We start from the raw sequence: 27613 nt of genomic DNA on the forward strand, positions 1-27613 counted from the left end.
ATTGATTCTACGCTTGCTGTATTTTAACCACTACAATAAAGGAAAATATTATGTAGGTAAATATAATCTTTTTAAGGTTAAAAAATTTAAAGCATTTACCATATAGGTAGGGACTAGGCAAAAACAATTTAGAGATTTTATTAGAGTTTTGTTTGTAGTCTACCATTGTAAGGAAAGGTGGACCATCTGTGCTGAAAGAGCTTGTAGTGGAATGAGAAATTTATCAATAATTTTGATCTAGATAAAATATTCTGGGAAGCTCTTAAAGTATGACAATGAAAGGCATCTATTTGGTAAAAAACAAAAAAAAAAAAACCCACAAACTTATCTTGACTTAAATTAATAATCAAAACTGAGTTAGTATTCTAGAATGCCACAAACAAGGTGGAATATATTATTTTGAGATTTCATTTAACTCTGTTGAGATGCTGTTGTAGAGTGGAGGTTAAATTATACAGACCCTAGGGCTATACTGCCTGGTTTAAGTGGTTATACATTCAAGCTTCTAGACCTCAGTTTGGTCAACTTTGAAGCTGGGACGATAATTGTACTCACTTCACAGGGATCTTATCAAAATTAAGCAGGTGACTTCATGTACAACTTTGAGAATTTGAGAATAATGCCTGGCACATAGTAAACATCCTGAAATGTCCAATGTTATTTTTGTTCTAATTACTACCACCATCACTAACACCACTATGCCGACTAAAACCATTTTCTTTAGGGGGCACTCTCAAACAATTCAAATATGGAACAGTTTTTTTCTCATTTAAAATAAATTCTAACATAATAATGATCTTTGATTAGCCCCAAAATTTTAACTTATAAAAAAAAAGAAAATTGTAATGACAATGATCTTTATTTTACACAGCTGTAATTTAATGTTACTTATGTCTAGTCATGATTCAAAATATTTAAAAAATAGTATTTTATTTGAGAATTTTTACTATTATTAAGCAACCTTCAACACAAAGACATTTGTAAAAACATTACTCTCCACATAAACTAATACTTTATCCATCCCAATTCTATGCATAATAGTGATTTTTACTGTATTTATCCTAATGTATAGATGTAGATTTAGTGGATCTTTCCTATTTATAATGTCTTTGAGGTTCTCCTGTAAGTTAAAGTTATTCACATGTATGCTGTGGAGAAACTAGATAATATATAATATTTGAGTTTTAAAGCTCCAGCAAGATATTCCTTTAGTTATCATGAACAAATTATATTTTTGGCATAAAATTACATATATACACCATTGAAATCGTGTTTTAGTTCAGGATGCCATTAAGTGAAATGTGATAATTAAACTGATTTTTAAAAAATCTTCCTGATTGACTGTAAAAAAGATTATGTAATATTTATGTTATTCTTAGCTGCCTTGTGAGAATTAGGACCCTAAGCCACACTGCTTCCTAAAAAGTTTCATTGACCCCATTCTATATCCCTTTCTCCATGAGCATTTGTTGGCTACACTGGTTGTAAGATTAACTCCTATTATGTGCATTGTAAATTAGGCCTTATAGAGATATTCAGGTTCTGTTGTTATGGAGAGAATCAATTAATTTTTAGAATTTGTTTTGTAAACTGTACTTCTAAAAAGTACGCAAGTGTTTTTGACATAATTCAAAAAATTTTTTGCGGCCCTGGCCGGTTGGCTCAGTGGTAGAGCATCGGCCTGGCGTGCAGGAGTCCCGGGTTCGATTCCCAGCCAGGGCACACAGGAGAGGCGCCCATCTTTTTCTCCATCCCTCCCCCTCTCCTTCCTCTCTGTCTCTCTCTTCCCCTCCTGCAGCCAAGGCTCCATTGGAGCAAAGTTGGCCCGGGCACTGAAGATGGCTCTGTGGCCTCTGCCTCAGGCACTGGAATGGCTGTGGTTGCAACAGAGCAATGCCCCAAATGGGCAGAGCATCGCCCCCTGGTGGGCATGCCGGGTGGATCCCGGTCAGGCACATGCGGGAGTCTGTCTGACTGCCTCCTCGTTTCCAACTTCAGAAAAATACAAAAAAATAATAATAATTTTTTTTTGCATTCTAAAGCTTTTTAGCTCATTATTCAAAACTTATTTTTTTTACATATATTTCTCTATAATTTTATGGCTTGGTCCCTTTTCTATTACTCAGAAGTACAAGAATCTAGTAACTTCATGGCTTTTGCTAAAGAGTAAGTCTTAAAATGTTTCAATTAAGTTTAAAAAAAAGGTTTTGTTAGTTGCTTTAGAATTCTTCAAATTGCATGACTTTTTGTTTTTCTCTCTTATGCATGGATTCTATATGTTTCTACTTGAACATGAGAGTAGGTGCAATGCTGTCTCAAATTCTTTTCCTGCCGTGTTATTATTTACACAGTGTGTTTAAACAGAATGTGGCTTGGGATCTGAAAAACTAAACTCCAGATGTGGCATTGCCTCTAAATCACTGTTAAAAGTAGAATTAAGGCCATTAATGTTCCATATTTCAATTTCCAATATTGTAAATTAAAAATCACTTAATTGGACTACTAATATATTGTGATCTCATGCTAACCTATGACACAGAATGTTTGTCAGTGACTATTAGATGTAAAAACTTTCAGAAAAACTTGAAAATTTGAAAAGAAATATCAATTGAAAAGCAGGGAAGATGGATTTAGGATGTAATGAATGTTAATACTGGTAATGTTAAGCATGGTTCTGTAAATCTGCTTTGGGGTCATTATAGATAATTTATGCTCAATAGTATGTATAAGATTTGATAGAATTATCTTACTACATACTGATATATCAGTACAGACAAGCTGGTTAAAGAGGATATTGGTCCTTCTGTTCCTCATGTGTAAAACCTACTAAAATAAGTAATTTAAGGCTGCAACTTGTATATTAGCATATATTATATTCTATTTTGATGAAATTCAAAACAAAACAAATCTATAGTGATAGAGGTCAGATTAGAGGTTGCCTTTGAATGGTATTGACTAGAAGAAGACACAATGGAGCCTTTCACTTGATCTGGATGGCTGTTAAATGGGTGTATGTGTATGTGCGTATATAAGTTCACTATGTGAAACACTTAAAATTTATTTTCTTTCCTGTCTGTAATATACTTTAATTAAAAAAATTTCAAATTATAGAAAAAATGCAGCTCAATGAATACCAGTGCACTGACTGCATATAAAAATTTACTTACAAAGAAATCTATAATAGAAATTCATATTTTAAATTTTTAATTGAGTCAAATATTTGTAACATAAACTGAAAACTGTTTTAGATAGCAATTTTATTTATATTTGAATAAATCTAATAGAAAGAAAAGAGAGTATTCTCTTTTAAATACCTGTACAACTCTTGGACTTGTTTTTAATTTCTTTTGTCTTAATAATAGAAATTACACAGGTTTTTATTTTACATTTGCATCTGTTGCTTGAAAGTGCTACCCATATATTCAAGCAATGTAAGTTTTCAAATTAGGACAACTTCACTGCTGAAATTTTAAGTAATCGAATGATGTCAATGTTGTAAGATCTCAATACAGTTTTAAATGAGTGACTAGATATTGGAAGAAACATTACTAGACCAATTATAAATTTCCTAATATTGTCTAAATCTACAAATGTACATGATTTTCCCCCCAAAATATTAGGAATCAAACTTTTTCAAAAGGTGTACTAGCTACCTTCTATTAATGGTGCTGAAATCACCTCTTGAATTTGAACACCCTTTAAAATTATTCTGTTTAAAATCACAGTAGCTATTATAATTACTACTTAATGTTTTCTGAGTGAGAGACCTTGTACAGAATGTTTTGTCCATCTTACTTTATTTATTCATACAACATCCTATTTGCTATGTTTTATAAAGTTCCCCTTTTATAAATGAAAAAATTGTGACTTAGAAAGGCTAAGTTGCCCAATGCTTAATAGCTCACTGGTAGAGGTGAAATTTGAGCCTACGTGGCCATTAATTACTCCAGCATACAACTCTTGTCTGTTCTATGACATAGCATGTGTATTTTAGTTAACAAACAGCTAATAGATGCTGTCAACCTGGTGCTAATTTGAATAATTGACTTATAATAAAGGCTTTCAAAATTGAGTATTGTGAAAGACCCTTAAATTTCCTGCCATTTCCTAATGTCTTCATAATAAAGAAGTGCAATAGCATGTAAGAATTGATTAGGCTTTGTTTCTAAAATTTGCTTGTTTACTTTTTTTGTTGATCTATTCATATTATGCTTAATGAGTTAATTCTACTCCAATGTAAGTAGAAGCCCCAGTATATTGCATCAAAAGAACATTACAACTAATTCTTGATCATTTAAATAAAAATAATTAGTTTTCACAAAGCATGCCACTCAAAATTTCTATTCCTTTCAGAGGCTGGAAGATAAAATTATGGAAAACGTCAAAGTCCATGGTAATTCAGCACAAATGTAAAGACCTAACCCAGTCACATAAGTAGACACTTTGTGAGAGTTGCTGAGTTAGAACATGGTTCTGCTGAAGATATGGATGATGGTACACAGGGCACTTAATTGAAATTACATAAGGAGCAGATAGTGTCTTTTTTTGGCTAAGTGAATTTGGCTTCCCAACATATGGCCTAAAATGGAACTCAGGAGCATTTCTTTGAGTTGAGAAAGGTATTCTCTGTGCTATTACTGGTATATATGAGAAACTATTATTGGAAAGAAGTGGGAGGAAAACAAGTCTGACCAGGCAAACCAAAGTTGTTGACCCAGGCTCTTGTCTAGCTACTTGTGCTCGAAAGGATCTGTACTGTAATTAGAAATACAGTGACACCACTGGAAAGGAGCAAGTGCTGCTTCAAATAGGACTTTCTCAGGTTGGTTCCCAGGAGGAATCTGTTGCTCCTAAAGTTAGAGAGGAACTGCCAAGAAGAACAGTTGCTTCGCCAGCACCCTAACATCAGGAGGGCCTTTCTATGTTTAATTATAGGAATAATGAATTCTGTGTGGATGATGAGCTGTAATGGATGCAGCTACTGTTGTTCATGACCTAACAATACCTGGCCTGCACGTGGACCCAGCGAAGCTTCAGTATTAGTTAGGCATTGCTAGATTCAGCAGAATGAGCTGCCCCCATCCAGCAGGGGCAAGGAAATGAAAGACTCATGTTTTTCTTCTGAGTAATGATGTCTTTCTATAATTAAGCATGCTGGAGTCTCCTTAGGGAGATGGCTGGCGTGGCAGCATACAAGTGTAACTATTGTATGGAAGATACTGCTCATCTGCTTAAGCTTTTTATCTTGAATTGAAAATAGATGTTTTTAGGCAAATAATGTAATAATTTATTTAAAATTATTACATGTGGTGCTTAAGGCACTAAATTATTAGTTTATCTAATTAAAACCATTGTAAAGTATGAAGTGATATATTGTATTTTATGACCCAAATGCACAATTAAATGTGTAGGAGAATACAACTATGAATTTGTATTTTAAAAACTGGACCATCTTTCTGTGAAAGAAAATACTGAGGTATTTCTAAATAATGAGACATTTAGTTTTGATGTACAGATTTGTATGTGTGTATATGTGTAGCAACAGAGAGATATACACAGCAACATGACCTACACAAGAAAATCACATAATGTAAGCAGACAAATATATTTTTTAAAGTCTTGAAAATAATATTAAAATCCTCCAAAATATATATTGGTTAAACATGCCTTTAAAATAGAATGTCTTCATGACTCTAGTCTAGTTAATATATGTTTTCTTCTATATAAGACCTTAGAAACCTAAAATGTCTATCCTTATAGAAGACAAATGATTTCATGTGATCAGGCATGGTATTAGAGATTTAGAGGTTTCTGCAAAGTAGCATTTTCATATTATTAACTACATCTCAACTGTTCCTGGGAGTTGTGTGAAAAACAAACTGTATTATATCTTACTCTCACAGTGTTCTGACAGTTCCTGAGAGTACTATACTTGGATGGAACTTTATAATTATTAAATAATAGTTGTTATTTAATATTAGCCACAGTTGTGTTCCAGAAGATGAAAAAAGTTAAGCTAATATCAATAATGACTTTTTAAAACTTTCATACATAAGAAAACTAGGGGACTATTTTTATTTACTGAGCTCTCAATGAGTTCAATAATAAAGAACACCAGAGGAATATTTTGCAACAGCCTTTTTTTTAAGTCAATAATAGCTCTGAAGCCTCTTGTACCAGAGCAGTTAGGAAATCTATAACAGTTTTTGTTTTGAATATTTAAATGTCATCTATAAATGCCTCATTGGTCAGTTTTTGTCATTATATGGGAATTTTTTTTGGATACATACATTATTAATTTTCTTTTCCTGTGGCCTCTTAAACCTTTGTTTTAATTTGAATAGTAGAGTGAGATTAATATGGCTTTCTTATTTTATTGCAATTTATACTTTTTGGCTTCAAATAACATTTGAAGTTTCTTTTTCTTTTTTTGCCTGAATTTCATCTAATAAAGTTACATTGCTTTCTTTCATAAAAGTATAGGCAGAGATCGAGCTTCAGGAATTAGATTAATTCTTCATCTGGGAACAGCACTCCTCTGATCGTTAACTAAGAACTGTACACTTTCCTGAAGGGGCTGGAAATGAAGTGTTGGGTGCCTCCTCTTTTCCCGGGGCCCCAGACCTTATTCCTCCTGGATAGAGTCTGTGTTTGTATGACATGGAAAATGTTGTGTTTCATCCTAAACTGAGACAATAAAGATTTGAATTGGGGCTAAAGTACTATATCCTGGAATGTTTTCTCCTATAAGAGGTGGGGGATGGAAGGATGATGAGGCCTCAGGAGGGCTATGAAACCTGTATAATAGTGGAGAAAATGAGGCAGAACATTAAGAGTGAGGAACAGGAGATAGGAGAAAAGAAGATGATAGAAAAAATGAGTGTTGGAGAAGAAGGTAAATTGAGAGTAGAGAGAGAGAAGAACTAAAAACTAATTTTGAAACAACCAGAACATTGAAATATTGAGAACTGGGATTTAAAAGCTGAAGAATCATACCTTTGGTTAGTGGAGGAGGGGACTGGAACATGGAATTCTTGACTTCTAGCCCTGGGATTGAGTTAAAGAGAATAGAGAATAGGAGAAAGAAAACAAGGATAAACACATTATTAGCTACAGTTCAGTCATTTGAAGTACAGTCATTCTTTATATTTATCTTTAGGTTCAGGTTAAGTATCACTGGACTTATTCATACTGACTAATAACAATAATAGCAAAAGTAGCAAAATCTTCCATAACTCATACTCTGTGTTAGGCCATTTATACTTTATAAACAGTCTCCAGGCTATGAACAAGATAGGTTCTGTAGGTTTGTTCTTAAGTTGAATTTGCATATAAGCTGGAAAATTAACCTATTAAATACAACTTAGATGTTAGTCTTAACGTAGTATTTAATCTTACCTTTCTGTGCATATAAATACTTGAAAACATTTCAAACCTATAGAACCTATCTCATTTGTAACCCTGGGACCACCTGTAATTCATTTAGGCAGTTCCACAACCCTATGAGGTAGGCGCTGTTGCTTCCATTTTGCAGCTGAGAAAACTGAGACACAAGGAAATTTTCTTAAATTATTCAAGTTCATGCTTTAGATTTTTTGCAAAAATGGCATTTAAAACAAGGCTGTATGAATCCTGAGACCATGCCCTAAACTTGTAATTTCTTCCTTTTTAATGATAAAGTAATAACTGATTATATATCCTCCACATACTATTTTACCTATGAGAGTCTCCCCTGTATTTAAAAGATGTCTGTATAAGCTAATGTAATTTTATGTATTTTTTTTATCTTTTTCTCTTAGTATTCCTTTTAAATGTTTAGTAACTTTTCCTGGGTAGAATTTCTTCTTTAAATTTAATGAAAATCCTTTTTCTGCTGACATAAATTAATTCCTTCCTGTTATGTTCTCCGTGGAAATAAAATTGATATTGTTAATATCCCCTTAAATTATCTTTATCTGCCTAAGAGAAAGAATGCTGTCTTCACTGAGCGAAAAAATGTTTTAGAATCTCCTTCTGTGAAACTGAATTCAGCCTTCTTCCCTAATAGGTTCCTACTTTATTTCACTCACTAGCACCTCAACTCACTAATGCTCTCCCAAAGGTTAGTACCCAAACATATTACAATTCTCTGCATCTGTTCATTACCGCAACAGAATAGCTGTACTTTCAGTGACTCCTTAAACTTCCCTCTTGCTTCTGTCTGACATTCCCATTCTACCTTGGAAATGGCATGGGCAGGAATTTCATACAATCTTTACCAGGCTGGTGTTACCTGTCACTAGTGTCTGTAGATCTGGCAATCCAGAATTGTATAAAGGAAAAAGTCTTGATAACATCGCATTTCTAAGCAGAGAAAGTAGGTCAGAAAAATATGAGCTGACAAACAGAAAAAGGAATTTGAACTAAGAAAAACTGGCAGTAATATTTGGGTCCACAGAGGACTTAACAGTGGAAATGGATTTAAACAAGAGTGTATTCGTTTTGGCATAAGGAAAGAGAAAACAACATTTGCTTGTTGTAGGTCTACTGTCAGTGTGAGAACAGGCCAGAGGAAGTGGTGGGAGATTCTGTCCCTGGATATCTGTAACAATAGCTTAGATAGGCAGCACTGGTCATTAATAGCTTAAGAATTCTCTTATTCTAATCAGAGGTATGAACTAAAATATCTTTAAAATACATTTTCAGTTCTTAGTTATGTAAATAATTGTACTTTTTGAAAAAACTTTAGCATACAGATCTCCCAAGTTTGAGATGAATGCAGCCAAAAACACCCCCCCCCCTCAAAAAAAATGACACTACCTCCTCCCCCAAAATACACACAGGAAAAATTATGTCAAGAGTATCTGAAGTTATAATTCACAGGTACATTTGAGTAAAACATGGCACCGACTGCTGGAGAGCTCTTGGCCATGAATTACTTCCCCAATTGCCTTAACTTGCTGTCGCTGCACATAGGAGTCCCGGGAATACACTGTGGGCAGGCTCTCTGCCCACATGCTCTGCTTCCCCTGAGCCAGCTGCCCTGTTGTCCTCTTTACACACAGGGTTGCCCTAGTTTCATGTTTCCTTGAACGTGGTTGAGCTCGTATTACAGCTTCTGCCTGCACCTCTTGTTTGTTCTGCATCCCAGTACAGAACCCACCTGCTGCAGGTGTGGCGTTCCTACCCCGCTGCAGCACACCCCAGCGGCGGCCTTGCTCCCTATCAGTCCTTTCATATCTGTGCCATTGCTCTTCCTCGGGGAACAGAGCTTCAGGTGAAAGGTTTGGGGCATGGTGGTTATGACTTCTTCCTGGAGAATGAGATGAGAGAATGGAAAAATAGTTTTTGAATTAAAAAAAAAAAGAAAACCAAAGCAACAAGCACTCAAAACATTAAAAACACTTACTTATGGGTACCCTGTACTTTTCATGGTTTCCCAGTACAACCAGTTACACAAGCCCAAAATCTAGCCTCATCTTTGACCCCTCTGTTTTTTCTCCCCATTCACGAATTCATTCATAATTTCAAAAGTACTTACTAAGAAGATATCCTACAAGAGATGAGATGTTGGCTCTTAGGCAATTGTTCACCTCTGTGTTCTCAGAACTCTGGAAGCCTGAAAGCTTGGCAGCACAAAAGAAGATGTTGAAACCTAAAGACAAGTGTAAAAAATTCAGGGATCAAAAATATGAGTAAAACCCACGATTATAATATGTAAAGATCTATAATAAAGTGCACATGCATGCCATTAGTAATATTATTAATGATATCCTCAGTTCTAGTAAAAATGAACCTTTTTCAAAAATGCAGGCATGGCAGTATGCCTATGATACTGCCATATGGATCCTTTTTAAAAACTACAGTTTTTGGTTTGTTTTACACTCTCATTTAAGTAACCATATTTTAAATTACTCTTATCACTGGATTCTTTCATATCAAAAGAAAACAGTTTGTAGAAACTCAGTAGAAATTATAGAGGGGCCTGACCTGTGGTGGCGCAGTGGGATAAAGTGTCAACCTGGAACACTGAGGTCACCGGTTTGAAACCTTGGGCTTGCCTGGTCAAGGTACATATGGGAGTTGATGCTTCCTGCTCCTCCCCCTTCTCTCTCTCTCTCTCTCTCTCTCTCTGTCTTTCTCTCTAAAAAATCAATAAATAAAATCTTTTTTTTAAAAAAAAGAAATTATAGAGGAGAAAAAGGATTGGATTAACAAATACTGCATTTATCCTACATGGTGAATAAAAAGAAAGTCAGCAAACTTCACATTTTATATTTTGAGAGATGCTATATTTTGATCAACCATTGGTCTAAGAATTGAAAGGAGAAGTCACCTTCTAGTAGAGCAGGCTTGCAGATACATGCATGATTTCAATACAATGCTATGAATGCTCTCACAAAGATGAGTACCTAGTGCTGCTAGAAGTCAGAAAATAAAGGGACTAATGATGTGCTTTCCGTGATCAAGTTCATTTGATTCTATTGATATTCTATTTCAAGCTCTCATACTCACTAATCAGGATCATTGTTATAATCTTTTTACCACTTCTCTTAATCCCAGGCAGTACTCCTCATTCTGTCACTTAAGCTATTTCTATCTACTAGTGCAGTGATCCTTTTAAAATAATATTTCTCCTTTGGCTTAAGGATAAAAAATGCATTTTTTATTATTATTGTGAAAATGTATTTTTTATTTCTTATGATTTTTTATCTGACTTTATTGTAATAATATATAATACATATACAAAATGTGAGGCGTCTGGTCAACAGTAGGCTAATAATAAAGTTTTGGAGTCAAAGTTACGTGTGGATTTTTGACTGGGGTGTGTTGTGTGTCAGGGGGTATCAGTGCCCCCAGTCCCTTTGTTGTTTAAGGATCAAACTATTACAGAATTAGGGAGGAAAATTTTTCCTCTACCTTTCTGGGTTCTTTTGGCTTGTCTAATGAACAAGAATATAAAGAACATTGGATTAGAGGTTTTATTTTGGTTCAAAAATTTAGTTTGATATACAGTATTGTTAAAAAATGTATTCCAACTTATAAATAAGTTAATCTGGTTAATGGTGATTTACTTAAAGGAAAAATCAACTAAAACCCTCAATGACTTTTGTCAGTGGTTGAGTACATTGTTGATAGAGGGAAGACAAATATTCACAAGCTCTGAATTCTACACCCACAGCGTTTAACATTAGTGATAATAACAGTAGCAATCCTTATTGTGCTTATTATGAATCAGACACCTGACTAGGTCATTTAAAAAGATTATCTTGTTTAACTCTCCTTTTTGGAAGTAAGTGTTAATTTATCCTCATTGGACAAATGAAGAAATTGACCACACAGCCAATATGCTTCCTTGCTGCTAATTTTATTTTAATGCATTTATCATTATTTTTAAAGGATTAACCATAGTTTATACCTCTATTTAGAAATTATTTATTATATGTCTGCATTGTGTCATATATAATTCCTGATGCCAGGTATAAAGAGTAATGAAAAAAAAGACAAAAAACCTTTTGGAGCTTCTCCAATCAGCTCCTTTAAATTGTTTGTTTAGTTTTTATTTTGTTTTCCTCAGATGATTTCATGCAAATCTTAAATAAGGCTCCAGTATTCATATCTGGACTGATGTTTTCCAATTTGATTTCTATATCCTAGATGTGACAGGCCTAACAATTAAAAGCAATAGTGCCTTTCTGAAAATATAAGTAACTGTGATTCATGTTGTTCATACTATTTTGTTGTGATTACTTCTCAGAATAAGGTCTCCTACGGTTTATACTGGTCATGGGAAGAGATTTTTATCTGTTTTAATTACTGTAACTTCAGTTTGTAGAAGTATTCTTGGCTGATCTTTGAAAATAGTGTTAACAACTTTTTCTATATACCCTCTGTGTTCTCTGCATATATGTTGGCTCTTCTTCATAGATGCAAAGTGGCCAAAGTCTCAATCAAGTAGTTTCATTCTCTTTTTAAAAATGAGTTTCAGTAAATGGCAGGCTAGCACTGTTGTAACTCTTTCTTCTGATTTTCTCAGTTTCATTTCTTACCACTCTGTCCCAATGGGAACCTTGTGATCTAAGCCAATCATTATTCGTATTATGAATAATCATTGCATTTGCTTGTTTAGGCCTGTTTCTAATGTTCTCTGGGCCTAAAGCCTTCTGTCCATTCTCTACTAAGTAAAATTCTACATATCATTCTTGACCCATCTAAAAGATCTCCTTTTCGCCTGACCTATGATGGCACAGTGGGATAAAGTGTCGACCTGGAACACTGAGTCTTTGGTTCAAAACCCTGGGCTTGCTTAATCAAAGCACATATGGGAGTTGATACTTCCTCTCTCTCTCTCTCTTTCTGAAAATTGAATAAATATAGTCTTTAAAAAAACAAAAGATCTCTTTTTCTGTGAAATCCTTCCTGACATTGTGCCCACCTTCAGAGCCAAACCTGGCTTTGTAAATACCCTTGTTTGTAAACTTAAAATTGCACTCAACACATATTATATTTAGTGCATATTTCTCCTTATTTCTTCACAGGATTCTAAGTCTCCAGGAGATAATTAATACTTCTATTTATTTTTCTACTTATTCCCCTATTAAATATGTATAAGAGATCGCAGACTGGTTCATAATAGGAGCTCAATAAACACCAATAAATCTAAGTTCAGTATATTAAGAAGAGACTATTAAACATAATGGTCAGAAAAACAAGCAGTTCTATAAAAGAGAAATACAAATAATCAATAAGTATAAGAAAAGAAACCTCATCTCAATAATAAGTGAAGCAATATAAATTAAAATGAGATATTATTTCTTGCCTCGCCTGATTGAGAAGATTTAAAGATTGCCATCATACACAATGTTCTCAAAGATGTGACAATACAGGCACTCTTGTGTTCTTGCACATCTTTGGTTGGAATGTAAATCACTATTACTACAACTGTTTATAAGGGTAATTTAACAGTGTCTATTTTTAATGGACTACAGTTTTAAATGATGTTCTTTTAACACAGTGATTCCCTCTCTAGCAATTTTCTTTTTATACAGAAATATTTGAATAAATCTTTCAAATATATTATCACTAATACATGTTAGATGTTATCTGTAATGGTGAAAACAAGTAAATAAAATAAACTCAAATATTAATTAACATGCTAAATATACCACGGTACACCCATGTACAATGCCTTATAACACAACATGAATTACTTACATATATATGTATGTGTATATATTATATATATATGTAATACACACACTCACACACACATATGTATACTGTCATGAAAATATGTTAAAATATATATTATCTACAGAACTTAATCATGTTTAAAATATATACATATGCGCACATATGTATAGCTACAAAAAATAGGATTGTATATGTACTTATTTATGTAAAAATGAAGTAAATGATTGATAAAAATAAAATGTTTCACTGTTTTCATGGAGGAAGTAAAAAAATCTATTTAAATTGTAGCAGTATATCCTGACCAGGCAGTGGCGCAGTGGATAGAGTGTCGGACTGGGATGTGGAGAACCCAGGTTTGAGACCTCGAGGTCGCCAGCTTGACACGGGCTCATCGGTTTGAGCAAGGCTCACCAGCTTGAGCCCAAGGTCGCTGACTTGAGCAGGGGGTCGCTCGGTCTGCTGTGCCCTCCCCATTCAGGGTACATATGGGAAATCAATCAATGAACAACTAAGGAGCCGCAAAGAAGAATTGATGTTTCTCATCTCTCCCTTCCTGTCTGTCCCTCTCTCTGACTCTCTCTGTCTTTGCCCCCCCCACACACAAATTGTAGAAAGATAAATAACCAAATTAATAAAGGCAATTGGGGATTCTCCATCTTGAGAGATTTTCAGTGAGGTTTTGCAATGTCAAACTAATAGTACATTTTAGAAGATCAGACTCAGTATTTGACTTTCCAAGGATTTGTGTTATTCTAGATTGAGCATTCTTGTTATAGAATTAAAAACAGAATGTTCATTTCTTTAGAACAGAATATAGCACAAACATTGCAGGATATATTCTGAAAGAATATTTTAAAAGAGAAAATGATAGAATTTAAATTCTGTATAATCCCAAAAATGATAATTTAAAAAATTTGGACCCATTTGTTAGGTTGGATAGTAATTTCCCTTATTAACAAAGGGATCCTAATAAGGTACAGTGTCTAGAAGCAAATATAATGTTCCTTCTCAGTGAAGTGATTTCTGTTAACGCTCTACTTACATCTCCTTCATCCATACTCATCTCCAGTCCCACATTAGAGAATGGTTGAATATGCCATCACTGTGTCTCAAATTGGTTTTATAGTCAGGTGTATTATTCTTGTAATGTCTTCTCTCTCCTAATGGAAATCCTAGAAACATCTGAGAAGTTCCAAATTACTGATGAGGCTTTCCTGCTTTACTTCATATACATGTATGTTATCAGTAATTACGTAGTTGACTCTTTAATTTGTCTAAATTTGCACAGGCAGAATGGAAACTGACAATGCAATTTTCCATTGAAAATTGCAAATGGATGACTAAGCTTAGCAATTCACCTACTTCCCATTACTTTTGTACAGATATCTTATGCTACAGCAGGATTCGTAGTCTTTGAAAATAGCTCATCTGTATTCATTCACTCATGCATATAAATTGATTTGCATGCTCATTTTCCAGTTTCCAAATATGCATTTGTTGCATAAAGTTTTTCATATCTAGCCCAAAATGGCTTTTACCTCTTCCTCAAAATTTTAGCTAGTGTGGGCCAACTATACATGAAATTCAGGTCCTTGCACATTTTCTATAGAAAATACTAAATGCCTGGAGAAGAAAGGCTGAAACCTTGCCACTGGCCATAATTTCTAACTCAGATCTTATGGGTGAGCTCCTTAAAATTACTCAGAAAAAGATTAAACTAACTGCCAAGAGTTTATGCAGACTGTCCCGATTATTTACCAAGTCATGATTTTTATGAGACCAAAAAATATTCAGTAGAACAATTAATTGATGGTTTGTAGTTTTTTGTTTTTCTACTGATGGGCTATGTTTTTGGACGTAGGTTTACTTAACTGTATATCTCTAATTTTTCCAGTTAAAAAAATACAAAGTAAAGTATCCCTGACCGGTTGGCTCAGTGGTAGAGCGTCGGCCCGGCGTGCAGGAGTCCCGGGTTCAATTCCTGGACTGGGAACATAGGAGAAGCGCCCATCTGCTTCTCCACCCCTCCCCCTCTCCTTCCTCTCTGTCTCTCTCTTCCCCTCCCGCTGCCAGGGCTCCATTGGAGCAAAGTTGGCCTGGGCGCTGAGGATGGCTCCATGACCTCTGCCTCAGGTGCTAGAGTGGCTCTGGTCGCAACAGAGCGACTCCCCAGATGGGCAGAGCATCGCCCCCTGGTGGGCATGCCGGGTGAATCCCGGTCAGGTGCTTGCGGGAGTCTGTCTGACTGCCTCCCCGTTTCCAGCTTCAGAAAAAAATACAAAAAAAAAAATACAAAGTAAAGTTAAAACAATAATGTGATTTACCCCAGCAAATTGTCCTAATATGATTATTAAAGGCAATCTTTTGAAAAACATAAATATCTGAGTATAACCTTTATAAACAATTTATTTCTTTTTTTTTAGACTTTATTTAGTTTTAGAGAGAGAGAGAGAGAGAGAGAGAGAGAGAAGGGGGGAAGAGCAAGAAACATCAACTCCTGTATGTGCCTTGACCAGGCAAGCCCAGGGCTTCAAACCTGCAACATCAGTGTTCCATGTTGATATATTATCCACTGTGCCACCACAGGTCTGGGTATAACTTTTAAAGAGATGTTTTGTGGTCAGTACCATTTAAAAAGAACTAAGGTTGGAAAATCACCATTATTTTCATGGTTTTAGTATTTACTGAATATCTCTTCTATATAATTTAAAATATATATTATATAAAGTTAATTTACATATGTGTGTATCTGTATCTGTTTATCTATCTATCTATTTATATATTTATAATCTTTTTCAAGTGAGAGGAGGGGAGAGAGAGAGACTCCTGCAAGTGCTCTGACCAGGATCTACCCAGCAGCCTCCATCTGGGGCCAGTGTTCTGCCCATCTGGGGCCATGTTCACAACTGAGCTATTTTTAGCACCTGAGGCAAGGTTCCACAGAACCATCCTCAGTGCCCAGGACCCATGAGTTTGAACCAGTGGAGCCATGGCTTCAGGAGGGAAAGAGAGAGATAGAGCTAGAGAGAGAGAGAGAGAGAAAGAGAAGGGGATGACTAGGGGTGGAGAAGCAGATGGTTGCTTCTCTTGTGTGCCTTGACAGGGAATTGAATCTAGGATATCAACAAGCCAGGCCAAAACTCTACCACTGAGCCAACTGGCGAGAGCCATAATATATTTTAAAATTATTCTGAATAGAAATGTTCAAGAGGAGAAAGGGATTGATATTTACTGATTGTCTATAATAAACTAGTAGTATCAATTTTATCTATGATATTTAATTCCCATACCACAAACAAGACTTATTTGATTATCTTTATCTTGCATTTAAGAAAACTAAGTCTCAGAGAACCTAAGAAGCAAGAGATATTTTTAGATTTTATTTGTTCATTTTTATAGAGAGAGTAGAGAAAGAGAGAGAAGGTGGGGGGGGGGAGGATCAGAAAGCATCAACTCCCATATGTGCTTTAACCAGGCAAGCTCAGGGTTTCGAACTGGCAACCTCAGTGTTCCAGGTCAATGCTTTTTCCACTGCGCCACCACAGGTCAGGCTAGGGTTGAGCAAATTGAGGCAAAGAAAAGTCAGGGAATTTTCCAAGCCATGTGCTTAGTTTCTTAGCCAGAACAAGAATATACAGGTCTAACACAATTTCCTCCATTCTATTTCAGGAAGCAAAGAAAATAACACTCAGAAATTGCATTTCATCTTCTTGTATATATGATGTAATATTTTTGTTGATGTGTCCTCTTTTGTTCTTTTTGGTTGCATTAATAGAGAATTCTTATCCCCTCTGGCCTGATTGGGAAACTTTCTTACTGGGTAAATAGAAGAGACTTTTAGATTTATACCTAAACTCTTTATATGCATGGTAAAGTAATTGTGTTCCTCTTAGGGAAAGTCATTTTAACAAATTTACCACTATAGGAATCTCTAACTTTGTATTTTAAACACAAAAGCAGTGGTGCACTCCACAAATAAATCAAAACCTCACAATATGAAGTAAGGTTCTATTTTCTTAGAAAGACATGTCAGCTGATGAAAAGAGTACTTTCTTAGAAACACTACATTTAAATAGTGCTTTGGATTGATTCATTAAAGTGTTGTTGTTTTTTGTATATTGTGTCAGACAACACTTGGAAATGCCATTAAATATAAACTTTTATTTTTTTTCATATTAAGAATGAAATAAGGCTGCTGCCCATATTAAACAATGGCATGGATGGGGGAGAGTTTATTTTTAATTATGTTTATTATGCCTAAATTTTGATAAAATGAAGTTCAAATGTTCTGTCTGAGAATTTTATTTGAAAATAAGAAAAAAAAAAAACTATGCTTAATTTATCTCCCTTTATGGGAGCTCACTTAAAGTGGTAGAGAGGATCAAAGCCTAAGCACTTCATTCATTACAATTTTAATAAATATGTGGATTTTTTTTTAATTTTAAGTACTGTATAATTCAATAATGTAATTAAGTTTTCAGATAAAAGACTTGCAATGCTTTTTTATCAAATTGCTGTTTTGGAAAGGTACCAACAAAATGATGTTCTAAGCTTGAATTTGTTTTTGTTGTTGCTTTTATTCTAGTTTACATTTGAACTCTTGCTCATTAAAGTTCTAGCAACACAATTTCCTTTTCTAGGAAAACAACTTACCTTTTGCTTTTTCTTCCCAATAAATCTACTAATGTGAATATGTGGTTGGAAACATATGGAAGCAGTAAACTTGATTTGTGCTTTATTTTGTTTAGTACATAAAGCATTCATTCAGCCCTGAAGATATGCTAAAACACAACACAAAACCTACTGATCCGCTAAACCGGGAAAGACATTATAATCCTTTTTAGCCATCATCCCACTTTCCAGTGTTCTTTTGGCTGTAAGCTCTTGCATCCTTGCAATTTCCAACTCCTCTGCTTTGTGTTCTACTTTTAAACTGTAATTTGTGCCTGGTTTTACTTGTATCAGACCTAGGCCTGTGTCTGAAGGAGAAACAGAAAATTGGAAGGGTAATTAAGTAATGGCCACTTGATGTTTTCAATCATTTCTTGTCTTTTGTAAATAATGACCATTGGATTTCACCTTTAATTTTTCACTTGAAATTAACAAAGCAAATTGAGTTTACATTAAGGAACTTTTCCCCATAGTATTTATTCGTAGTATTAAAATTGAAGAAATTAGTAAATTATAAAACACACAAAAACATCTATTTTCTTTCTCATTGTTTCAATTCTAAACTAGGTTTCTAATCCTCAACCATAGAGCTCACTTCCGGGATCTTTTTATCTGTTTTCAAAAATGACTGCATCATCTCTTTGCACCTCCCTCTTTTTGTCTTTAAAATAGTACTGATGGTAGCAACTTCAGAGAATATAAAGACTGAATGAAATAATTCATTCTTTCAAAAAATGTTTTTTTCTGAAGTCTTGCAGCTATGCCTAGTATTACTGGTGATGCTGAGCCCTGTACAGACAAAATCCTACTGTTATGGATATGGTCATGTGGTGAGGCTAGTGATAAAGAAATCAATAGGGATATTATGTTATTTTGCATTTTATCAGAACATGGCAAGTGCTATGAAGAAAATTAAAGCAGGATAAGAGTGTAGAGAATAGGTAGAGGATGTTATTTTAGGTAGGATGATCATGTTAGGCCTTCTGAGAAGATGGCGTTTGACTGAGAATGCTCATGGAGAGCTTGGAGGCCAGAATGATTGAACACACTTTGAGAAATGTGACATCCGAGAGACAGATTTGGCGTGGTAACTGGGGCTCAGATTACATAGAATTTGACAGGCTACAATACGAACTGCAAGTTTTATTTTGAATTCAAGAAGACACTAACGAAGCATTTGAAAAAGAGAGTGATCTGATTTGTTTCAACCAGTCTCAAGAGAATAGACTACAAGTGCATGAGAGAGAGTAAAAAAAAAAAGCATTGTGTTAGCTAAATGAGATGATGGACTGGAGTGGTCGTGGAGGAGGTAGGAAGAACTGGTTCTTGTTAGCACATATTTTCAAAGCAGAGCTGGCAGGACTTGCTGATGAGGTAGAAATGAAAGAGAAGAATGAAGAATGAGTCCAAAATTATTAACCTGAGTATCCGAGTGATTGGATGGGTTGTTTCCTTTGAGGAGAAACACTGAAGGAGTGCTGAGCACTGTGCTTATGACACAGGTCATGTGCAATCAGAATTATTTTCCCTTATACTCCATGCTAATTCTTCAGCCCATTGTAAACATCCTTATTTCCAGTGAGTTTTCATTCTAAACTAAGCTGGGAGAAGGTGAGGTGCATATCTGCCAAGTTTACTCTGGAATATCTACTCTTGAATATGTGTATGGCACATAATAGGAACTCAAATATTTATTGAATAGATGCATGTGAGAGTGATTATGGTGGACCAAAAATTATAAAGTAACACGAGTTAATGAATTATCTTGGTAATATAGGGATTGTCTTTCTTCTTCAACTTATGCCAGCAAATTACACAAAGTAATAATACCAGTCAAGGGGATCTATAGACATGCTTGAGAACAGTTTTAGTCTTCTTCAGGTTAAAGCATTTGGAAGCATACTCTGCCACACAGCTAAGCTATCATTGTAAACTTTGTTTACAGGATATCTTTAACAAGATATGGGGTATCTTAGTCTATTGAATTTTAATTTTTCTGGGAAGAACTTGTTATTGTTACTAGTCTAAGCACATTTTTTATTCATTTATTGACTACTAGATTTGTTTTAAGAATTATAGGTTCTGCCTGACCAGGTGGTGGAGCAGTGGATAGGGCATCAGACTGGGGTGCAGAGGACCCAGGTTCCAAACCCTAAGGTCGCCAACTTGAGCATGGGATCACCAGCTTGAGCTCAGGGCACCTGTCTTGAGCAAGGGGTCACTCACTTTGCTGTAGCCCCCGGTCAAGGCACATATGAGAAAGCAACTAATGAACAACTAAGGTCCCGCAACAAAGAATTGATGCTTCTCATCTCTTTCCTTTCCTTTCCTTTCCTTTCCTTTCCTTTCCTTTCCTTTCCTTTCCTTTCCTTTCCTTTCCTTTCCTTTCCTTTCCTTTCCTTTCCTTTCCTTTCCTTTCCTTTCCTTTCCTTTTTCCTTTCCTTTTTCCTTTCCTTTTTCCTTTCCTTTTTCCTTTCCTTTCCTTTCCTTTCCTGTCTGTCTGTCTGTCCCTTTCTCTGTCTCTGTAAAAAAAAAACAAAAAAAAAACTATAGTTCCTAACATTTGGCTGAATTTCATTTATTAACTTCTTTTTTTTTTTTTTTTTTTTTTTTTTTTTTTTTTGTATTTTTCTGAAGCTGGAAACGGGGGAGGCAGTCAGACAGACTCCCGCATGCGCCTGACCGGGATCCACCCGGCACGCCCACCAGGGGGCGATTCTCTGCCCACCAAGGGGCGATGCTCTGCCCCTACGGGGCGTCGCTCTGTCGCGACCAGAGCCACTCTAGCACCTGGGGCAGAGGCCAAGGAGCCATCCCCAGCACCTGGGCCATCTTTTGCTCCAATGGAGCCTCGGCTGCGGGAGGGGAAGAGAGAGACAGAGAGGAAGGAGAGGGGGAGGGGTGGAGAAGCAGATGGGCGCCTCTCCTGTGTGCCCTGGCCGGGAATCGAACCCTGGACTTCTGCACGCCAGGCCGACGCTCTACCACTGAGCCAACCGGCCAGGGCCATTTATTCACTTCTTAATGGATTTTATAAATATTTATTGAATTGATACTCTACCTTGTGTGCAAACTAAGATTCTTGTTTTGAAGGGGTTCACATTACTGTGGACAGTTTATGCATTGTACAAAGTCTTTAAAATCCTTTGAAATACCACTTATTTACTTACAGGATATTAAAATATGTTTCTGTCTTCAGTACCACTTTACTGTAGATTTATTTTCTAATCATAACATTAAGTTTTTAATGGAGCATTTAAATATGCGCCAGGCATATTCTAAACATTCTATATACATATACTCCTGTAATCACACACTTAATAGCATTTATCCCAGTTGTGTCCAGCCAAAATTCCTTTTTGAAAATCTGTTTTAATCAAACATGATAAGGGGTGAATATAATCCATTATCTTTGAAATTTAAAATAATATGACTTGTGAATACATGAATACAAATCCTTTTAGCACATCCATTAATATAAGAGGCAATTTAAATGTGAAAGATTTTTCTTCGATGCTACATGGGATATGGTTCCTGCTCATTTCAATATCCTATTTGCAGTGACATTAGTTAGTACAGGAAGTCTCAATTTTGGAATGAGAACATTTATTCAAGCATTGCTAATATATACCTGACTCTAGCATTTTCTGTGTGTGTTTGTGTGTTGGTGAATAACTATTACCTATCAATTTGTTTTAATAATGTCTTATAGTTTTCAGTGTATAAGTTCTTCACATGCTGCTTTATTCATAGGTATTTTATTCTTTTTCTTGCAATTCAAATGGAATTATTTTCTTTTCTGAAATTTCATTGTTACAGTATGAGAATAAATTTTTGTACATTTTGTATTCTGAAACTTTACAGTATTTATTCATTATTTCTAATAGTTTTTTGGTAGAGTTTTTATGGTTTTTCCATATAAAGAATCATGTCATCTGCAAAAAAGTACAATTTTATTTCTTTAATTCTAATTTGGATGCTTTTTCTTTATTTCTTTCTCTTGCCTGGTTGCTCTGCTATTTAGTCACACTACACGAAAACTAACTCAGCATGGATCAAAGACCTAAATATAAGACCTGAAACAATAACTAACATAGAAAAAAACATAGGTATTAAAATTATCAACCTTGGTCTTAGAAAGGATTTTATTAATTTGACCTCAAAGCAAAGTAAATTGTCAACAAAGCAAAAATGCAACCAACTAAATGGAAGAAGATATTTGTAAACAACACTTCTGATCAGGGGCTAATATCCAAAATATATAAAAATAACTTAACTCAACAACACAAAAATAGTCTAATTAAAATGGACAGAGAGGCCCTGGCCAGTTGGCTCAGTGGTAGAGCATCGGCCTGGCGTGCAGGAGTCCCGGGTTCGATTCCCGGCCAGGGCACACAGGAGAAGCGCCCATCTGCTTCTCCACCCCTCCCCCTCTCCTTCCTCTCTGTCTCTCTCTTCCTCTCCCGCAGCCAAGGCTCCATTGGAGCAAAGTTGGCCCGGGCACTGAGGATGATTCTGTGGCCTCTGCCTCAGGCACTAAAATGGCTCTGGTTGCTACAGAGCAACGCCCCAGATGGGCAGAGCATCGCCCCCTGGTGGGCGTGCCGGGTTGATCCCGGTCGGGTGCATGCGGGAGTCTGTTTGACTGCCTTCCCGTTTCCAACTTCAGAAAAATATTAAAAAAAAAGAAAAATGGACAAAGAATCTGAGCAGATACATCTTCCAAGAAGTTATACAAATGGCCAGCAGATATATGAAAAGATGATCAACTTCACTGGCTATTAGGGGATTACAAATCAAAACTATGGGGTACCACCTCATACCTGTTAGAAAGCATATCGCCAACAAGATAAGTAATAACAAGTGTTGGAGAGCTTGTGGAAAAAAAAGAACCCACATTCACTGCTGGTAAGAATTTAAACTGGTACAGCTTCTATGAAAAACAGATGAACATTCCTAAAAAAATTAAGAACAGAGCTACCATACGAGCGAGATATTTTGCTCTCTACCCCCAAAATTTAAAAACATTTATTCACAAAGCTATATGTACCCTGAAATTCATTGCAGCATTATTCACAATGGTCAAGACAAATAAACAACCAAAGTGTCCTTCACTAGGTGATTGGATAAAGAAGATGTGGTATATGTATCCAATGGAATACTACTCTGCCATAAGAAAAGGTGAAATGCTGCCATTTGCAACAACATGGGTGAACCTTGAAAATATTATGCTAAGTGATGAATAAGTGAATAGAAAAAGTCAAGAACCGTATGATTTCACTCACATGTGGTACATAAAACTGAAAGATATAATGAACAAACAAACAAAAACTCATAAACACAGACAACAGTATGGTGGTTATCAGAGAGGAAGGAGAGTGGGGAGGAAGTGTTAGAGAGTAAAGAGGGTAGGCCCTGGCCTTTTGGCTCAGCAGTAAAGTGTCAACCTGGTTTGTGGAAGTCCCAGGTTTGATTCCTAGTCAGGGTACACAGAAGTGACCATCAGTTCTCCCCCCACTTTCCTCTTCTTTTTCTTTCTCTTTTTCTCTATCCCTCCTAATGACATTGGTTTGAGTGTATAGGCCCAGGTGCTCAGGATGGCTTCATGGAGCCTCCTCTGCCTCAGGTGCTAAAAATAGCTTGGTTGGGAGCATGGCCCCAGATGGGCAAAACATCGGCCCAAGACAGAGTTTGCTGCGTGGATCCCAGTTGGGATGCAAGAGGGAGTCTGTCTCTCTATCTTCCCTCCTCTAACTAAAGAAGGAAAGAGAGAGAGAGAGAGAGAGAGAGAGAGAGAGAGAGAGTAAAGAGGGTCGATATAATATACGGTAACAGATATTTGACTTTGGGTAGCAACAACATGGCAATATACAGATGACGTATTATAGAATTGTACACTTGAAAATGATATAATTTTATTAACCAGTGTCACACCAATAAGTTTAATAAAATGTAAATAAAGTGTCCATAATAAATGGGCAGAATTAAGTAAAGAAGGGATGAAGTAACATTCAAACTTTCAACAAACTGAAGATTCCTTGTTATAAACATGAACAACCTTTGGTCAGTCTTCCTCTGGCTGCTATCAATGATGATCCACCTTCTATTTTCCAGACAGGACTTGTCTTCCCTGGAAAATGCATTTCCTCTGGCTCTATCCTTTGTTTGGTTCTCTTCTAAATATTTAAAAGCCTGTATGGCACTTCAAAATAAAAATACATATAAGTGTGTAAGCAGAAAATTTTATTTAAGAAAGTATGTTTATTATATACAGTATTGGTCTTCAGAAATGTTATTCATGTCCTTAATAAAAAATTGTCTACATTAAAATGTTTTTCTCTTTATATATTTAAAACTTAAGATATTTTCTTGTGGAACACTGGTCACAAAGTTGCATAAACACAATTTTTAAAATGGTATATTTAAAGAAATAGTGATAAATTTATGTTCACAATATACAAACTTAATTATGTATTTAAAATGGTTTGTTACAACCTTTTAAACTCTATGATCCAGGAAAAAAAAAGAAGAAAGGGAGAAAAATTCTCACAAATTCATTTACCTCCTTAAATGCAACCTATGGAGGGGGTAATGTAGCAACTAGTTTTGTACTAGTCCACTCATGCACCCGCTTCCTACTTTTGTGAGTTTAGGAAAAACCTTGGTCATGTGAAGAATTAATATCAAGGAAATCTTTGAAAGGTGGCTTTTAACTCTTCCAGCTTCTACAGTAGTGCTTGCTGGTTAAGTCCTAGCTCAGCCAGTTACCTAGATCTGCTATTGAACAAGTTTTAAAAATAGCTTCTCCATCTATTAGATGAGGCGGTTGTTCCAGGTGATAGCTAACTAAGACTTTGTTTTTCTAGCCTTAAAAATCCTAAATCTATTGACTTGTTGAAGGCCAGAAGCCAGGTAAATGCATATTTCAAATGTGAATGCAGGTCTTCTGGTTTTTACTCCAGGGCTTCTTTTCATTATCCCTACTACCTTTGACATTAATTAAAAATTATGTGAAAAGTAAATACATGCACTCAAGCAAAAAAAAAAAAAAGTATATACATGTATATGAGATTTAAACAAGGGGCAGTCAGCTCACTTTATTTCATCCCAGTTTATCAACTTCTCTCTAGGGTTTTCCTTTAAGAAGATGTGAAATGATAGTGTACTTCAAGGGAATACTTTTTAAGCAAAATACATACATATTTTTAGCATTGTGTCACAAAAATATGGAATAAAAAGTTGCCACCACCCTCCTCCTACATACTGCCCATTTATCATCTTCCCAGAAAAATAACGTTTTTTGATTTCTTTTTCTATTTTAGTCATAGGTACTCAGTATTTCTAAGATACCTCCTTGTTCAAACTACTTACTGTTTGTTGTCAAAGTCGTATATGTTCCACATACCCAAGACTCTTCTCCTCTGTAACCTTATTCACCAATGTATAAACTTTAAGCAACCTAGCCTAGTTAAATGCTCATCTGAATTTCTTAAAAGCTAGAATATGACCTTTACGGTCCCTGTCTACTACTATGAGACAGTGGAACAGGTCGACAGCATGGAGCTTAAAGCATATGGAGCTCTAAAGCAGTTGAGGCTTTTGCTTAGTCACCCAAGAATTATTACTGTGCATCTCTGAGCTGACTACTCCATAAGAGGTCAGGACTTGCTGCAGTTGCATTTACCTTTGTCTGAAAGATAAACTACTAGATGAGATGCAGCATTTGTTTAAAATCTAGTGACACTTCCTAAGACTCCCCCATATTCAGATGTCATTTCTGATGTATAGAACCTTCTGAACTCTTATCATTGTCTTTTCTCTGCCACTAATTCATGGTATGACATTAACATTATAGTTTTTCCTCTCCAGGTCTCAGTGTCCTCATCTAGAAGGTGGGGCTAAATGACCTTGAAGATCTCTTTCATCTTGACACTTCATTATTTAACTACTTAAGCCCTTTTCTCAGTCTGAAAAACAATGTAGCTGTCCCCCAAATTAATAATAAGTGACATTAATTGATAGTTTAGGTCTCAGTGTAAATGTTCCATTGATGTATTCTTTTCTAAAATTATCATTTATATTCAAGATCGTTACTCTGTATTTCTCTTGAACTGAGTGCAAACACTTCAAGCTTGAATGACTTTAATATTTAAAGCTGAAAATCGCAGTGAGAATGGATTTTGAAGGAAAGAATAAAATGCGCAATGTAACGGCATCACTGTTCACATTTGATTACGGAGTAGGGTTCAGGTTATTTGGCATCCTGCGCTTGCTATAGCTTTCACAGAATTAATTTCGAGGTTGTTGTTCTTGTATATAATTTAAAACCCTTTTTTTGAATTTATGCTTTTTAGAAACTTGGATGTGTGTATTACAGGTGTTATTTATCTTTACCTGTTAATATTTATTGAGTAGTTCTTGGCTACGTGGTGCAGTGCTAATGCATTCTCTAGTAGTGAATTAGTAATTCCTCTGATGGAAGAGATGGTTTAAAAATTCTTTCTTTGTATACGGTGAGGTTTGTAGTAGAACCCGTGTAAGCTTAGGTCTTTGGTTGATATTTTTCTGCTGTGCTTGAATAGCTGTATTCCTCTCCCCAGAAAGGAAAATTCTGAATAGACTCTGATAATTTGGGGATCTGTGCAAACCTGAATGCTTTTGACTAGGTAATCAAGTATAGTTTGGAAACTTGAGGGTAGGTATTTTCTATATTTAAATCGGTATTTTCCTTTATATTGGGTGTATTCCCTGAAGAACAGAAGGTGAAGTGCAGCATGATTTATAAATATATGTGTATGTGTGTTTATTAGTGTCAGTACGTAAGTGGGCAGATTCCACAATCAGACTTCTTGGGTCCAATTCTATGACAGTGATCAGGTTATTTAATCTTTCTAAGTCTTAGTCTTCTCATCTGTGCATAGAAATAGTGGCAATCCCTGTCTTGAAAAGAGACAATATATATATATATATATTATGAAAATTAAATACTTAGAACTGTGTCTGGCACAAAGAACTTGGTAAACAAAACATAAGACTTTTTTTTTTTTCTTTTTCTGAAGTGGGAAACGGGGAGGCAGTCAGACAGACTCCCACATGTGCCCTACCGGGATCCACCCGGCATGCCCACCAGGGGGCGATGCTCCGCCCATCTTGGGGTGTAGCTCTGCTGCAATCAGAGCCATTCTAGCGCCTGAGGCAGAGGCCACAGAGCCATCCTCAATGCCCTGGGCAAACTTTGCTCCAGTGGAACCTTGGCTGCTGCAGGAGGGGAAGAGAGAGATAGAGAGGAAGGAGAGGGGGAGGGGTGGAGAAGCAGATGGGCGCTTCTCCTGTGTGCCCTGGCCGGGAATCGAACCCTGGACTCCCACACGCCAGGCCGACGCTCTACCGCTGAGCCAACCGGCCAGGGCAAAACATATAAGACTTTTAAAAAATATTTTGTTGGTATATATTTTGGGAATCAAAATGGGTGTTCTGGAAAGATAACTTAAAGTAGCGAGGGTAGAAAAACAGAAAGGTATTGAAGGTTAAATATATATACCATTTAAGCATCAAAAATTTGCAAGGTGCTAGAGTTTCCACTTTGCAACATAATCATGAACTATTCTCTTGCCAGTGAATGGTTTTGACAGAGACCAGAGATGATGTTCTGTATATCATTATTATTGTGAGGTATTCTTCACAAATAGTGTGTCAAGTAGCTTGCTGTGGGTTGTAAGATGGTATATGGAACAAATTTCATTATATGGAATTTAAAATTGAACTCACC

General features: G+C 35.8%; 1 protein-coding gene across 18 annotated transcripts in view; it reads left to right on the plus strand.

Moving 5' to 3' along the window:
- The window catches only part of NRXN1 (neurexin 1), a 1251736-nt gene that overhangs the window by 6691 nt on the left and 1217432 nt on the right, over nt 1-27613 (plus strand). The gene's annotated exons all lie outside the window — the stretch shown is intronic.

The sequence above is a fragment of the Saccopteryx leptura genome, chromosome 3, assembly GCF_036850995.1.
Source record: "Saccopteryx leptura isolate mSacLep1 chromosome 3, mSacLep1_pri_phased_curated, whole genome shotgun sequence".
In the NCBI taxonomy this organism is placed as follows: Eukaryota; Metazoa; Chordata; class Mammalia; order Chiroptera; family Emballonuridae; genus Saccopteryx; species Saccopteryx leptura.